At 37.6% G+C, this 18,189-nt stretch overlaps 1 pseudogene; it reads right to left on the bottom strand.

Moving 5' to 3' along the window:
- Positions 1-593: 593 nt before the first annotated feature.
- Positions 594-3,533, bottom strand: LOC139011349 (exportin-4 pseudogene; annotated as a pseudogene).
- Between the last annotated feature and the right edge of the window lie 14,656 nt (positions 3,534-18,189).

The following is an 18,189-nucleotide window of genomic DNA, read 5'->3' as shown; positions in this document are numbered from 1 at the left end:
AAAATGAGGTTTAGTAAGATATCTGCTGTCTCTCTAGGTTCACCACATGGTTGGGATATTTTCATTCACCATGCTTACATTTACTTCTTTTTTTAAACTAACAAAAATGAAAGATGGGATTCCAGAATAGCTATAAATGATCCTCTTCCCATAGTGGTCACAACTTTGACATTGAAACAATATTTGGTGAGAATTATGTACCAGGAACTGTAACAATTGTGCTAACTACATTCTTTAATGTTTATATAAATACTTTATACATGTGTGATTTTTAAAAATAGGGGTTCATTGTTTTGACTCTAAAAATTAAAACAATCGTTTTACAACAGTCATTTAAAAACTGGTTATTCCAGGTTGTTATTGATATGGGTCAAATACTTTCTTATAACAAATTTCCCATAATCTCTCTGTGATCTATGCTATAGTCTCTAGGCTCCAAATATACAAGTGAAGGTATGCAAGTATATCTATGTTTTAGTGCAATTCTTCCAGTATGTTGGGAAATGGGGTGGGTGTTTAAAGTATTTCAGCACTTTAAGTACTCTCCAGAGAATTGTAAATAGATAATATTTGCTTTATGAGGTTTCTGTGGACTATGTGCACCTCATCAGGAGAGGTACACAGTGTTCTGCAGTAATTATTCTGAGCATTACTACACTGACTAGTTGATCTGAAAATTGGTCTTGATCATGCTCTTGATGTCCACTTATTTCTTCTTCTTCATGAAAGGCCATACCATTCGCAGTCAAATTCTGAGTGCCATTTGGAGTAGCTAGGTGGCACCAAATACAGGCTTTGAAAACTTGAGTTGCATGTTGGGGGAAAAACTTTATGAAAATGTATATCCTCTTGGAACCTAAGTTAGGGCCCCAGCAATTTGTTATATACTCCCATGTATGCTATGTCATCTTTCTCAAGACTTCTTCCAATGCAGCACTGCAACCAAAGGAACAAGTGATGTGTGTGAGGCAGTTAATCGAGGAGGAGAAGAGTCCATTTGAATGGCAGCTAAAATATTTTGAGAGAGCCCTGGCCAGGTGGCTCAGTTGGGTGAAGTGATGTGGGTTCAATTTCTGGTAAGGGCACATACATAGGTTTCCAATTTGATCCCTGTTTGGTACGGGATGCAACCGATCCATGTTTCTCTCTTACACCGATGGTTATTTCTTTCTCTCCCTCTCTCTCTCTTTAAAAATCAATGAAAATATATCCTCAGGTGAGGATATATATATATCTATAGACCTATATATCTATATCTATATATATAGATATATAGATCTATAGGTATATAGATCTATATATCTATATAGATCTATATCTATCTATCTATCTACATATCTATATCTATATCTATCTATCTATCTATCTATATATAGGAGAGAGAGATGGAATACAGTTATCAGGTTGCTGATAATGCTGGACATGCCCACAACTTCAGAATCTTCTATTTTAACTTCATTGATTATATTCAGTAATCTGGCAATGAAGTGTGCTAAATAATCAATTTGGAATCTTTCATGGGGGAAGACAGATCCATGAAGAGACGCTAACTTGTCAAGGCAGTGAAGAGAATCTTGTGCCATATATGAATCTTCTCTGAGTTTTTCATGTACTGTAAGGAGAAATGTCTCCTACCAGGACCCTGTCGGTTTAACTGCATATTTTGTGAGGGTTCAAACACAGATATATAATGCCTGCCCAAATTTGGAAGAAGCTCCAGCTAAATACCTAATTGGCAAGGACAAGGTAATGCTGAAATACCAAAGACATCTGAGCATTTGCGGTTTTCCCTCCTGAGGAACTCCTGCAGAACCTAAAAAAAGTTAACATAAACATGTGATAAAGATCTTCTTCCTGGAATACGCTTTGCAATTGCAGTGGAATTCCATACTCAGCCCAGTGTTGCTCGTTTCACTTGAACTTGAGTAACCACTCAACAGCGCAGTTAGCATGGGCCACGCTTTGCACAGACTTGCCACTGCTTCTTACCAACTGGCTACCTTCTGAAGGACGCTCTTGCAGTCAACTGATCTGTCTAATGATCTCTGTTTTAAAATTACTGCTACTGCTCATAGGATCTGTTCCTGAACATAATTGTGGAGGGTTGGCCTTTGTAAGACATAGGCTAAAAGGCATGTTTGCAGTGATTCAATGCTACTTTTTGTAAGAGAATCCCTCTTGGAAAACTGTTTCCGTTATGCCTATGCATAGTCCGTTACTCGTTTCTGTTTTTTGCGGGTGTGTTTGTTTGAATTCAGTGACCTTGCTCTCGCACTAACAAAGCGGCTAGTTCCTCTCAGAAGACACTTCAGACAGTAGGTGGCAGGTCCTCCCGCCTCGTCACCCGTTATTCCCAAAGCAGGAAGTACCAAAATATAATTGCAAACTGCAAATGGTGACTTTTTTATTTCCTCAATGAGCAGCATGTGGGCTGGCGTTGCTCATTATTGTCCGTGGAAGCTGGAGCCCTCTAACCTTGGGCCACCCTCCCAGCGGAGTGACCACCTCCTGCCCCTCCCGCAGCCCTGAGGGCCTCCAAAGACTTACCGTGCGCTGCACGATGGGAGCGGCCTCTAGGCCAGCCAATCGCAGCAGCAGCACCTGACGGAGCCTCACATGCGTGAGTGCGTGTGTGCGTGCATGTGTGCGTGCGTGCGTGCGTGCGTGCGTGCGTGCGTGCCTAGGTCCCCATCGCAGTACATGCCTGTGCCGGCCTCCAGTCCCAGAAGCTAGGGGAGCTGGGCGGCTAGGAAGGAGACGAGCAGCTGCAAGCCGCCTCGCTGGAGAAGTGGGCGTCTCAGCCCAGCTCGGGGAGAGGCCCCGGTGGTTGGCAAGATCATGGCCGGTATGTACTCATTTAATTCTCTTTATTTCTCAGGAAATTGAAACTTGGGAGATGAAATCACATGCTTTGGGATAGGACGCGTTAGAATTCAAACCTGACGTACGCTTGGCTCCAGCACCTGAGCTCCTTGACTGTTCTGTTCCCCAAAGACAACCCACGTCATCTGTGGACACTTTTTAACATATAAGCGTTGGAAAATTTCCCTCAAATGTCTTTCTTACGTGGCACCATGTTTTCCCAATGTGTAAGTCTCTAATTTCACAGATGTAAGATATTTTAAAGACGAGCACCCGACACATAATTCATTAATTGCATGAATGAATCACTTGCAGTCCCATGATTTTACTGATGAGGCAACTTGTAGCTATAGAGCAGTTAAAATTATATTCCACATTCACACAGCACTTTATGGAAGTCAAGTTCAGAACCTAAGCTTCTTGCCTCCACTGGCTCTATTCCTAATGAACAGCAAAGACAGAAATGCCGCAAGTACAGCCAAATCACGTGGTATTTGCTTTTCTCTGAATGGCTTATTTCACTTAGCATAATACTCTCCGGGTCCATCCATTGCTATTGCAAAAGGTAGCGTTTCCTTCTTTTTTATGGGTACGTAGTGGTCCATGGTATAAATGTACCACCGCTTTTGTACCCACTCGTCCACTGATGGGCACTTGGGCTGCTTCCACATCTTGACTATTGTAAATAATTCTGCAATGAACATAGGGGTGCATACGTTCTTTCCAATTAATGTTTCAGATTTCTTTGGCTATATTCCCAGAACTGGATATACTGGCTTTTCAGCATTTAAAATTCCTCTCAGTGGAAGTATAATATTGTAGATATCATCTGGGAAAAATTTAGCTGTTGGTATTTTTTTTATAGAACATTTCAGAAGATACCATGACCTTTAAAAGTTCAGTTTTCTCAGACTCTGAGATTATATATTTATTAAAGTATTTCATCCTAATTTAAATAAAATCTTTTATGTTAAATAAAAAAGAGCAGGAAATTTTGCATGTTAGATTAGATATAGATGGTTGTTAGGGTAAAAATAGCAGTACTATGTCCAATTGGGAAAATAACTGGACCAAGTTTTACATTGTTACATTATGTCATCTATTTCTATAAATACAAATATGAAATCTAATGCCATTATATTCTCAAAATTTCAGTATTTTTTTGGGGAAAAAAAGCTGATGTTCATGAAATGTCTCTTTTTATTTGAAACTAGAGGCCCGGTGCACAAAATATGTACACGGGGCAGGGGGGCTCCCCTCAGCCTGGCCTGTACCCTCTCACAGTTCAGGATCCCTTGGGGAATGTCTGACTAACAGCTTAGGCCTGCTCCCCATGGGGAATGGGGCTGGCAGTCAGACATCTTTAGCGCTGCCACAGAGGTGGGAGTGACTCCTGCCACCGCTGCTGCGCTCACCAATCATGAGCCTGGCTCGGGGCTTCTGGCTGAGTGGCGCTCCCCCTGAGGGAGCACACTGACCACCAAGGGGTAGCTCCTATGTTGAGCATCTGCCCCCTGGTGGTCAGTCTGCATTGTAGTGACCAGTCATTCCTCCATTTGGTCGATTTGCATATTAGCCTTTTATTATATAGGATTATGTCATGGTAATATAAACCATAAACAAAGGATGTGAGATTTTTGTTACAAAGATGTTTTGGTTATCAACAGCATATGGTTAAAAAGTATCTGTAGTCTACCAATAAAGTATGATAAACACTTGGCATTTTCAGGATATGAGCTGATAAAATTGCTTATATGCATGAAAAAGTAATTTAAGTTGAAAAAGTATATCTTTAATTAAAAATTACAAATAAGACAAAAAGCAGAAAGAAGCAAATATGGGAAAATGAACTGTACAGGTGAGAAAATATTTAATTTATAGATAATTGATGAAAGGAAAAACAATGATAGAAAAACTGTAAAAGGGATATTTAAAATAATTTTTAACTTAATTTTTAAATGCAGTTTTAAAATCTGTATTTGATTTGGGTTACATAAAACTAAACTTGGAATTTTCTTTACGTTATATCATTATGGAACTTAAGACAAAATATCAAGTGAAATGTTTTGAAACATATTTCTAAGAAAAATGGCAAGTTAATGAGCAAGAATTAAAGATTCTGATTACTCTTTTGTAATAATTTATATCAATAAATAAAAAATAGCCTTCCTTAAATATATTTCATATATTATTCATGTATTTTAGAATTTTATTAATATAAAATGTTCTTATTCTAAAAACTGGGCATAGTTTTCCTTCCTTGAATGTTATATTGTTTAGCATTCATGCCTAACCAAAATTTGATTTTTATTTGAAATAAATTATTTGGAAAAATAAATTTAACTATAAAAGGCAATTTTAGCCTGACCAGATGTGGTTCAGTGGTTGAACATCCACCTATGAACAAGGAGGTCATCAATTCCTGATGAGGGCACATATCCGGGTTGTGGACTAGATTCCTAGTGGGAGGTGTGCAGGAGGCAGCTGATCAATGATTCTCTCATCATTGATATTTCTCTCCCTCCCTCCCTCTCCCTTTTTTTTCTGAGATCAATAAAAATATATATATATTTTTAAAAAGGCCTTTTTAAAAACTAACTGGAGCACTGGCTTATGTGGTTCAGTTGGTTGAGCATCAGATCTTTCCATGTACCCAGAGCTCACTGGTTCAATCCTGGTCAAGACACATGCCCAGTTTCTGACTCCATCCCCAGCAAGTGCGTGCAGGAGGCAGCTGGTGGATTTTTTTTTTCTCTCTCTCTCTTTTCCTCTACCTTCCTCTGTCTCTAATATCAATAAAAACAAATGTAGAGAGGGGAAAAAACCTAACTGGAGTGCTAACAGCAGTTTAATATGTTAGGTATAATATTTTTACAACATTTTAAAGACTGGGTGCTGCCAAAATAACATTTAGGAAATGTGTCTCTTTAAATAAAAGAGTAATATATATTAAGGAACATCACCTAAATTCCAATAACATGCAAATATTTCACTTATTTTCTTCGAATTAGTAGTCTATGTGTGTCTTTTGTGGAAAACTTGTTTGTTTATATCTAGTCTGATCATCCTACATATGTAGTTGTGTATCTTGTTTTCTTTAACAAACATTTCTCTTTACATCAGCAAAGATTTTTTTACTAATTTATATTTCTTCCAAATGTCATTGTAAATTTCTGCATTCAAATATTCACATATTAGGATTTTTTTTGGTCAGCAAACAAAACCCACACTTGATAAAGCGAATGTAAAGAAAATCATTAGCTATGACTTTTGTAATAAGCACAAGCAGTATTGTCATTGTCCTTTATGGTGTCAACCTCGTTCATAGGTTCTCTGACCCAACAACTTTTCACAGATGGCCTGTGAGCATAATGATGCCCGAGTACCTAACATATATATATCATGAACTTAAATGTTAAACTAAAAGACATTTAGGAAAAAGTGTGAGAAAAACTTAGGAACCTAGGGGCAGGTAAAAAGTTTTTAGACTTAATATTAAAAGCATCATTTATAAAAGAAGTAATTGGAATAATTGTACCTTATCAAAATTAAACATTTTCAATGGAAGACCCTGTTAAGAGCATAACAAGGAAAGCTATACACGAGAGAAAAATATTTGCAAACCACTTAGTCAACCAAGGGTAGTATTAAGAAAATATCAAAAATGAGTTGAGATTTTCCTTTTCCACTCATGGTTAGGGCCACTCCTAAGAGAGAGTCAAAGTTGTCTAATTCTGAGTAATGCTGACTTACCAAGAATGCAAACATGTATATATTATGTACCATGTTTGCACTATTTAATTCTTGGTTATATGGTTATTAGTAAGCCGCTATAGTTTGAGGTTGAGGCAGGGGAAAGCCTCTAACAGAAGGTGTGATAAACCTGTTCTTATAACTCACTTGTAACTGCAAGCCCTTCTAGGGACTGTTTCATATATACTATTGCCACATAATGTTGAATACTTCTTGCCTCCCAGACTTAACGGTTAGGTGAATGAAAAAGCACTTGAGCGCAAGATACAAGTTTATATCCTTTGGTTACTTGGTGTTCTACTAGTAAGGATACATATTCAATTTTCTCTGAAAGGCGAGTGTACTTTTCACTTTGAAAAAAATTAGAATATATATCATTAAAGAGATACTCGAAATCCAAGTCTCAGGAGTACCTGCTGATTCTCTTATCAGTGTGTTCCACATGATATTGATCTGCCATCAGCACTTGCAGCAGCAGTAGATCTGTTAGATCATGAAAAGTGATAGAGCTGCTGGCTGTTCAGTCTTGAGCAGCTCAGTTGCTTTCTCTTTCTCTGAACTCCAGGAAATGGCAAAAATTTTTCAAATAATAGAGTAAATGTTAAGAGTAGGATAACTTTTTTTGTTTGGTATGGAGGTGAGAAAATTCAGACTTGCTATGATTAGCAGAATTCCCACAAGTTGTGTGGGTGTCCTATATAATCCCTGATATTGTTGATGAAAATTGTGTAAATAACGTCTTGTTACTATGCTATAGCAAAAGGGTGGGCCTGGCCTAATGAGGAGGGCCATTTACAAGTGAAGAGTTTTTCCCAGCTGAATGCAGAGAAAGTTTGAGGCATGCTTGCTGGCTGGCCTGAAGGACAGCAAGAGGTTGTGACCTGCTGATGGAGGCCATGTGGCAAAGAGGTCCAGGTAGCTTCTATGATCTAATAACAGTAACTGACTGACATCTAGCAAGAAAACAGGGATATCAATCATACAGCTGCAAGGAGATGACTTCTTTTTAAAACCAGTCTTACAGGGTTGTTCTAAGAATCAACTTACCAAAGTAAAGAACTTAAACTATGCCTGCGGCATATTAAATGCTCAATAAATATTAACTATCTTATCATAAAAAAAGATATGGATGGCATACTTTTCCAAGTGGTCATTAATACTGACTTCAGAATTGTAGTGTAGATTATTTAACCACATCCAAGAAGTGTTGGCCCATAACAAACTTGTGGTATTTAAAAATGTCCATATATTGTATGGTGTCTATAAAAATAAAGTATTAAAAATATGAAAATCTCTTAAGAACGAAGCACATGCATAACGATGAAAACTAGTCATTAAAGTAGAAATAATTTAGTTAATATCTTTAAAGAGTTTAGAGAACCACTTAAGTAATTAAAACCTATTTCTACATACAGTCTGTAAGTATCTATGTAATAAAAGCCTAAGTGACCTTTATGGTGGAATGACCAGAATGACTGGTCGCTATGATGTGCACTGACCACCAGGGGGAAGACGCTCAACGCAGGAGCTGCCACCTGGTGGTCAGTGCGCTCCCACAGGAAGTGCTGCTCAGCCAAAAGCCAAGCTCATGGCTGGCGAGCACAGTGGCGGTGGTGGAAGCCTCTCCCACCTCCCTGGCAGCACTAAGGAGCAGCGAACCGAGTGGTGAGCAAGCAGGCCGGTGGTAAGGAGAGAGGGATTAAGGATTGCGAGAGGGCGCAGGCTGGGCTGAGAGGACCCCCCTCACCCCCCCCCCCCCCCGTGCACAAATTTCGTGCACCAGGCCTCTAGTCCTATCTAATAATAGACAAACATGGTAATTAACCGTACTTCCGACATGCTTCCCATTGGCTAATTAGGGCAATATGCAAATTAACTGCCAACCAAGATGGCTGCCGGCAGCCAGGCAGCTGAAGCGAACAGGAGGCTTGCTTGCTCCAGTGATGGAGGAAGCCAAGGTTCCCCGCCTGCCGCTGCTGGCCTCTGAGCTGCACTCTAAGAAACAATGTTGCAATTATAAAAGCTAAACAAACCCCAGAAACCTGCTTTCAGCCAGCCGGGCCTCAGAGCTGGAGTTGCAACAGTGTTTCAATTATAGAAGCCAAACAAAGCCAGATCCCTGCTTTCAGCAGCCAAGGTCTCAGAGCTGGAGCCACGCCTCAGAGCTAAAGCTGGCTCTCAGCTCCAGTGACAGCCATAGAAGGTAAATAAATCCCAGAATAAAAAGAAAAAAAGGAGAGATTAGGAGCTTCAGTCACCCGCCAGCCTGAAAATGGCCCTCAGCCCCTTACCCAGACTGGCCAGGCACCCCAGGGGGGACCCCCACCCTGAAGGGGGTGTGACCAGCTGCAGACAGCCATCATCCCCTTATCCAGGCTGGCCAGGCACCCAAGTGGGACCCCCACCCTGATCTGGGACAAACCAGCCGGCCCCCACCCATGCACCAGGCCTCTATCCTATATAGTAACAGGGTAATATGCAAACTGATCCTAACAGCAGAAGGACTGGGAATGACTGGTCACTATTACACACACTCACCACCAGGGGCAGACGCTCTGGTGGTCAGGGCGCTCTCACATGGGAGGAGCTCTGCTCAGCCACAAGCCAGGCTGATGGCTGCCAGTACAGTGGTGGTGGTGGGAGCCTCTCCTGCCTCCTCAGCAGCGCTAAGGATGTCCGACTGCAGTTTAGGCCTGCTCCCCGCTGGCAAGTGGACATCCCTCGAGGGCTGCCGGAATGCCAGAGGGATGTCTGTTTGCCATCTTTGGCCCAATCCCCCAGGGAGCGGGCTAAGCCAGCAGGTGGTCATCCCCTGAGGGGTCCCAGACTGTGAGAGGGCACAGGCCGGGCTGAGGGACCTCCTCCTCCCCCCCCGAGTGCACAAATTTTGTGCACTGAGCCTCTAGTATGGTATAAGTGAAGATTTGTATATGTACATTAAGAGAACTGTCTGGGTTTAATTCTTTAATTGCATTTGCAGCTACAAATTAGAGATATAATTATTTAACTGATTTTAATGTTTATTACCAAATATTTTATTCAAAAACAATCACAATTTTTAGTTCCTTAAGGGACACTATACTAGTTACCTAGTACCGAGAAGCAAATTATTACAAAATTTAACAGCTTAGAACAATAGCATTTACTATCTTGCACTGTGTGTGGACAAGGAGTCTGGGTGCAGCTTAGTTGGATACATCTAGCTAGATCAAGATCTGTCAAGATGCTGCAGTCAAGCTGGTGGACACGGCTTCAGCCATTGGAAAATTGACAACAGCTGAAGAATTTGCTGCCTAAGTCACTCATATGGTTGTTGGCATGTGTCTGTTCCTTGCAGGCTTTTGGAATAAGGACTCCAGTTCCTCTTTATGCCGCCTGGGTCACTGTAGTTGGAAATCTACTTACAAAATGACAGCTTATTTCTACTAGCATGAAAGATCCATGAGATTTAGAAAATCCCCAGCACAGCAGCCACACTCTTCCTTAACCCATTCTTGTTTATGATATAACATTATATCTTCCACTTTCTTTTTATTAGAAGAGTGTCAGTTCCTTCTGTGGACATGTGATGGGAGGGAATTTGTGTCAGGGCATGAATAGCAGAGGCAAGAATCATTGTGACCATCCTAGAGACTGCCTAGTCTAGTTGCTCATTTGTCTCTCAATCTCTAGAATTTTAATCTTTTTTGGAAGGTTAGAAAAATTTTGTATTTATCTCTGCCTTAAATTTCTGAATGTATAATTTAGTGGTCTTTAAACGATATGAGAAAGGGAGCTATAAAGTTTTGGGTGACATCTGCTTCCCAAGAAAAATCTTAAGATTAGTCTCTATATTTCTCTGCACTCTGGGAGAGGTCATAATCTTTATACTGTTTATCACATTGTAATTTCTAATTATCATTGTCTCAATATAGTTTCAATTTTTACCAGTACCCCATTTCTTATAATCCTATGGCCTTTTGGCCTACTTTCACTATGTTTTACCATTTGAAGAGACAAAACCTCTTTTTATCCATTTCTAGATTCAGTCATATTCTGTTTTAAAGAGTGAGGCATGTATAAACCCTTAACTTTAACTATACTTTTTGGCCTTCCATTCTTATCTTTAGTGAAAATACTTTTTAGATTCAGACATTATGTGCACTGTCAGGAGACTAATACGTTATTAGTCTCTTAGTATTAATTAAAATAATAACATCAGTTCTGCTTTAATAAGTACATAAACCTACTTCATTTCACTTAGAAACATATATTTTCTCACGAAATAAGAAGAAATGATATTACTGAAACTATATATATATGTGTATATATATATATACATATATATATATAATTTCATCTTAATTCATGCATGATGTTTTTTCTCTTTTCACCAGTAGTGTCAAAACATTAAAGTGATATTCCTGACATAGCCACTGTCCCCTGAGGTCAGCTGTGCAAAAGGCTGATCTCACTTCAGGAGAAGCTAAAGCAGAAAAGTTTAAGATACATATCTAAGAATAATGTAATTTATTTTTGTACTAAGGGAATATTTGTTAAAATGTTTATAAACATATAAATCTTAACATATTTACATTATATTTACTTACTATGTTTAGTTTATTATGTTCATTAAACCTGGTACTGACATATGTTCACAAAGAGATTTTGGAATTTTATTCCATTTTGAGTAAGTTTAAAAGAGACTCAATGGCATTCTGGCTTGTTATCTGGCCCGAGAAGTACCAGACATAAGTGTATTGTCAGGAGAAACAGCTGAAGTAGGGAAACCACTGGGTTGCACACATGCTGCCATTAACCTCTCAGAGGGGAAGAAAACCTAACACTGAAAAAGTGATAGAATTGCCAAAATAATGCTATATCAGCATAACTTTATGGAACTTATGTTATACTTGTCTTTGTTTGCTAACTGGACATATGCAGGTATTGTACAAAAACCTAACCAACCATATCAAAGTATTTTATGTCACTCTAAAATTTTTATTCATACCATATTAAGATCTGTGGATAAAAATATCTTACCCACATGTTTATTATGGCAGATAAATATTATATCTATACTTAATTATATTAAATTATAATTTAATATATTTAAATTGTTTTATTTTGTTAAAAAGTTTTAATATTATATAAAAATGTCTAATATGTGTTAAATGTAATATAAAAGTGTTATAGTATAATATAAAATTATATTAAAATTATTTTTGTAAAAAATAGTAAAATATGTTTACTAATATCTTTTGTACCAAATAATGTTTTTTAAAAATTCATGCCTATAATTTATAATTGCTTAATGTTTAAAGTAGAGGAGAAAGAAATGATATTTTATTAATTATCTACTTTGTGCCAGACACTAGGGCAGGTGCCATTTTCTGATGATATCTGTGTGAAAACTATATCATTGCTATTTTACCTGTTTTCCAAAACATGAAATTGAAGCTCAAAAGAATATGCAAGCTAACAAGGATGGAATCTATACTAATAAAAGGGTAATATACTAATTAGACCAGATAGACTGGATGTCTTCTGGAGGTCATTCCGGACGTTCTTCCTGACAAAGCTGGTGGTGTAGCTGGCCTGCAAACCCCTGGTGGCCCCTCACCCAGGACGAGCCTGCCCCCAGCAGAGACCCCCACCCTGATTGGGGGTGTGGCCAGTCTGCAAACTGCTGATGGCACCTCGCCTTGACCAGCTCCACCCCTGAGCAGAGACCCTGATTTGGGGCCCCGTTCAGGGCAGGCCAGCTGGCCTCCACCTGCACACCAGGACTCTGTCCTATATAATAAAAGGGTAATATGCAAATTGACCCTAATGGCAGAACGACCGCTGGGCCAATCACTATGAGTTGAACTGACCACCTCTTGGTTCCTTTCCCTGGCCGGCAGGCTCTGATTGCCTGATGGCCACCTGCGGCAGGGGTGGGGCTGCTGAGCGGGTGGGAACAGCCGACCTCTTGGTCCCTTACCCTGGCCATCAGGCACTGATCACCTGATGGCAAACCAGGGGTGGGTGGCGGTGGGTGCCGGGGACAGCTGTGGGCAGCTGGGGAAGATGGCCCTGATTGCAGGCCAGGCCTAGGGACCGTGCCCGCACAAGAATTTCATGTGCCGGACCTCTAATATATAATAAGTGACTGAGTTGATATTGTGATTTAATGTATATTATGGAGATTGTAGACTACTTCTCTAAATAGAAGTTATGACCCATGCTGTAAAGGTGGTCACATAGTGTTATATAAACTTCCTTTCAAACATGTGCTTATAGATATCATAGGACTTTCAACACTGTGTTGAAAAATCTGTGCTATATCGTTCTGTGTTCTATAAGTGTTATGAAAAGTTTTCATTGCTCAGCATGTCATAATTGTTTAGTATATAGTAACTTCATTACTAGTAAAAAGGGTGAATAATGCAGGGAAGCTAAGGGAGTTTACAGAGAGGCTGGGAAAAGATGCCAAGGGGAGAAGAAGACTCAAGTTTATCAGGCTGGTGGTTATAAGAAGTTACTCCAAACATATACAATGTTATTTAAGCAATATCAGCAACTGCCCTCAATGGTCATGTGAATTTGGAATTACAACAAAGACTAAAAGTATAGTACATGCACTACATCTATACATTCTAAGTGCTTATACTGTGTATAGATTGGTTCATAGTTACCATAGTTTCCTTCTCTAAATACTTATTCTGAAAGTTCAAAATTATCTAAGTTTAAGTATAAATGACATATTATTTATTATAATGCTCAGCATGTCACAAACCATACCATATATTATTTTCTTTATATTTGGACCATAACATGGTAGTATGACCTTTTTTTCCCATCAGTGGAGTTCCAGTTGACTTTCTTTTTCTCTTTTGAGTAAAGAAACATGTATTCTTCACCACATTATGAAATTCTTCCAAAATGTTACTTTAGTGTATTTAGTCAATGCGATTTATTTTATTGTACATTAAAAATATAAAATTCTTTGTCTATTATATGAGTTCTAATTTAAATTGGTTATTTTAAGAATTGTTTTCAAAGCCATCATCCTTGGATTTCTTTTGTTTGTATTCCTTGTTCAAGTCCTTTTTTTTTTTTTTTTTGTATACCACATATTCTGCTTTCTAGTTTTCTTTCCTTGTAAAACCCGTCCTTTAGAATTCAGTTACTTGAGCCTACATATCTTGATTTGTTCTCACCTATTTGATTGCTATTTTGGCTACATATTGACTTTTAAGTTAAATATAATTTTCTTTTAGATCTTTAGTTCATTGTTTTTCTAATATCTGGTTTACCTGATATCAGGTCTGATGCCAGTCTGATATGTGTATATTTTCCCATCTCTGAGAGATGTGAGGATTATCTTAGTTGTGTATTTTCTGGAATTTCAAGAATATATAGAAAATATTAATCTTATTTAATTCACTCTTCTTGATGCAAGTCTTTCTACAGATTCAAGTATTTCTGTAACTAAGAAAATATTTTATTATTTGATAATTTGATTTTTTTATCTACACTTAATGAGTTCTCTCTTTCTGGAAACTCTCTTAAGTGTATGTTAACTATAGCTTTGTTTTTATTCCTTTTATATTTTTTTCTGGTGTATATTTTCTTTTCTTTTTGCTCTACCTTTTTGGAGAATATACTTCATCTCGTAGACTTTCTCCTGCTATTCTTATTACTATATGTACTTTATAAATTGTTAACTTTTTATGAAACTTATTATGACATTATTTAACTGATAAGAGTCAAAATGAACTCTTGAAAATGGTATCATCTATTTTCAAATGTTCAGTATTTCAGAAATAACTTACATGTTAACATCTTAATACCACACTACGAAGAATACTTATATGTGACATTTGCCTATGACAAAAGGATCTTATGTACACAAGTTTTCCAAAAATATTATTATGTTTCCATTATAAATATTTAGGATTGATATAAAAATAAGAGATTTGGAAAATATTCAGTGAAGAATCCATATGTTTTGATTAAAAATTTAGCAAAACTTATGTGATACTGCATCATTTTTTAGTGCTTCTTAATATTTCTGATATACTAGATAGAACAATTTTAATAATGATCCCCCCAAATAATAGTGGTAGAAAGTGAATACAAATTTAAGTAAAGGTGTGTACATGTGTTATTGTAAAAGGACATAATAAAATAGAAGTACTCTGGAATTAAAGGCTTTATTTTTTATTTAAGGATTTTCTGTTGAGTGATTTTATTTTTTATTTCCTTTTTGGCAATGGAATATATTCATAATAAGCAATATGACTTTATTGGACAGAAAGATTGAATACTAAGTTTGAGTCACTGTGTCACTGAAGACTTAATGGAAGAGAGAACTCAGGTTAGTGATTCTCAGGAAGACTAGCATAGGTTTGACTTATGAAAGTTCAGGATGAAAGGAAGCCATCTCTTTTGAAAGAGTTGATTTTGTAAGTTAAAAAAATGTATTTACGCAAGTAATCAACAAGTATAGTGTGCAGTATTTACTCTTCTTCATGAAATAGAGCTCTGCAATCATTCACTATCAATAGGCAATAATCTGTTTAGAATCAAAGATATGACCAAGTTTAGTTATGTTGTTTTGAGTAATGCAAACAAGTTACCTAATTGCCTCATAAATTCTTTAAATGAGCATGCCACAGAGTAATCAGAGAAATGCACATTTGCATATTTGAAGACCACGTTTGCCCTTCAGAAAAAAACTTATGTCAGTATGTTAGATTGTACATTTTTACCTAATTTGTCTTGATGAGATTTGCATGTTAAGCAAGTGCTTGCACCTGTACATTTTCTGAGCTAAATGTAGACAGTTTAGAAAGCTGAAGGTGATGCAATTGTTTATCATTATTACTGTTAAATTTATATATTTGTTTATGAATCTGGGATTATATAATTGATATTAACTCAACCATTCAAATGATACTTATTTTGCATATATTGTGAAGAAAAGAGCAAAATATTTGAATTATTTATTTTTATCTTTTGTTAGTCACATCTTAATAAAAAGCATTGATGTACAGAAGAGAAAAACATCATAGGATATCAATATAACACTTGTGCCCTGAGTTTTATATCCGGTTACCTACTTAATATAATGTTTAATTTTTTTCAAGTGACACTTCTCTTTCTCTCTTAGCTCAGAATTTTTTGAATTTGAGACATGACATCTAACAGTTGTTCTTTGCTAGACAGCCATTATGAAATGGTTGGCATTGCCAGTAAATATGTGAAACTAATCATAGTATTTTCATACTTTTTTGTTCAATTAATTTATATGTAATTTTTAGAACAATTTTGGATTGAATGGCTTTTCAAGTGTCTTACAGAAGATGACACTATGACTGGGCATTTAAACAAATAACTACAGGGTATACTAAAAGGTATGGGAAATGTCAGGCTGTAATTTGATAATCATTAAAGACAATGCATGTCAATGGATAGTATCTACAATTTCATATTTACTTGCATAGCAACAATGTAGTTACAGAACTTAGGAAGGAAGATAACAAGATTAGTTTAAATCATAATAGGTTTTGTTACTGACATACCTGTAAGGAGATTGGTCAGATCATGCCAGGCAATAAAACGGAGGGCAAGAACATTAACTAATTCTCTGAAAACTTTTGAAAAAAACTCAAAGCAACATCAGGCTGGTGTTAGACATCTTGAGAGTGAATAATTAAGACATTGTGTCCTTGCTTAATTGGCAGAATTTGTTTTTTGTGTGTTCTATATGTGAGAGTTATCCATCTTTCAATTAAGGGTGTCATATTTAATCATGTATGGTAATCAATATACATTGCATTTCTGAGGGCCTTCATTTATTTCTTCCATCTTGTGAATATTTTTAGAATAATAAATTTGTAAATCCAGCATTGATTCAACATTATCTCCTTAATTTATATTTAACTTTGCCTGTCCTCCAAATCATAAATTAAGTCAAATACCATGTCTAATCATACTTTGTAAAGATAATAATTTTAACCATTTACATTAGTAGAAAATATGGAAGTTTAAAATTATCTATTATTTTGACTTTAATAAATTAACATTTGTTAAGTAGATCCTGGATGTGAAATGGTGAGCCACATTAAACAAAAGGCCATAAGAGTATTGAAAATAGAGACTTTTATTACTCACAGGTCCTGAAATAAGTACACAGCATGCCTCAAGGAGTCACCTATGGGGAAGTCAATGCAGGGTACTGGAAGGGAGAGCAACAAGACCTGGGAACATGCCTTTATTAGGGTCCCAGAGTGAAGTGCTTTGGGGTTCCGGCCTAAGGTAAGATACATCACTTCAAACCCAAAAGACCTGGGTTTTGGTAAGCTTAGGGATTCTCTAGTATTATGCTAAGAGCTGGTTAAGGTGAATAAAAGATATCATATATGATCTTTGTTGCCTTCAAGGTACCTGTCCTTTTAGATGATGGTATTGGCTAAATGGGAAGAGTGATTTGGTGTTAAAAGAACTGGAGAGCATTATGCTAAGCGAAATAAGCCAGTCGGAGAAAGATAAATATCATATGATCTCACTCATATCTGAATATATAAAAGCCTAAGTGACCATTCAACTGTTTAACCATTGGACCGGTAGCTATGACACACAGTGACCACCAGGGGGCAGATGCTTCAACTGGTAGGTTAGGTTGCTGCTGGGGTCCTATCAGCTCCGAATTTGGTTCACCTGCACCCTGGATCCAGAGAAGAGGGAGGAGGGGGCCCAATTCCTTGTGGAATCGGCCATGGGTTAGCTTGCTGCTGGGGCCCTATCGGCCCTAAATCTGGTTCACCCACACCAGATTCCCTTTCAATGTGCAAAAATCTGTGCATGAGGCCACTAGTGTGGAATATAATGAACAACATAAACTGATTAACTAAAATAGATCCAGAGACATAGAAGCATCAAACAGACCATCCAACCCCAGGGGTGTGGGGGAATAAGGGAGGAGAGATTAACCAAAGGACTTGTATGCATGCATATAAGCATAAACCATGAACACAGTAGGTAGGGAGGTGAGGGCATGTGCAGGGGGCTAGGGGGAACCAGAGGTCAATGGATGAAAAAGGATTCATATGTAATACTTTAAACAATAAAGAATTTAAAAAAGAAAAAAAAATAGACCCAGAGACATAGAAGCATGAACAGAATGTTGAACCTCAGAGTCAAGGCAGGGGAGGGTGTGTGGGAAGAGAATAACCAATGAATTTGTATGTATATATGCATAACCCATGGACATAGACAGTGGGGTGGTGAGGGCCTGGTGTGGGGGGGGTGGTCAGGAACTGGCTGAAAGATGTTAATGAGGGGAAAAAGAATACCTATATAATACTTTCAACAATAAAAATTTTTAAAAAGGCATCATGACAGGTGAACAAAAATATCAGGTGAAGTATGGCAGAAAGGGGAAGTATATGTGGAATACTCTGAAATGGAAGTGCAACGAGGGATGGTGTAGCTAGAGGATAAGGAGGAAGAATGAGAAGCAGGTGAGGTTCAGATATACTTAAGAATACCTTAAGTAATTGAAACGTTTATCCATAGGACAACGGAAAGTAACTGAAGGATTTT

This window comes from Myotis yumanensis, unplaced genomic scaffold (genome assembly GCF_028538775.1).
Source record: "Myotis yumanensis isolate MYYU_CA2020_CCGP unplaced genomic scaffold, mMyoYum1.0.hap1 SCAF_5, whole genome shotgun sequence".
Taxonomy (NCBI): domain Eukaryota; kingdom Metazoa; phylum Chordata; class Mammalia; order Chiroptera; family Vespertilionidae; genus Myotis; species Myotis yumanensis.
The sequence above is the reverse complement of the archived record's forward strand: the minus strand, read 5'-3'. Positions and strand labels throughout refer to the sequence as shown.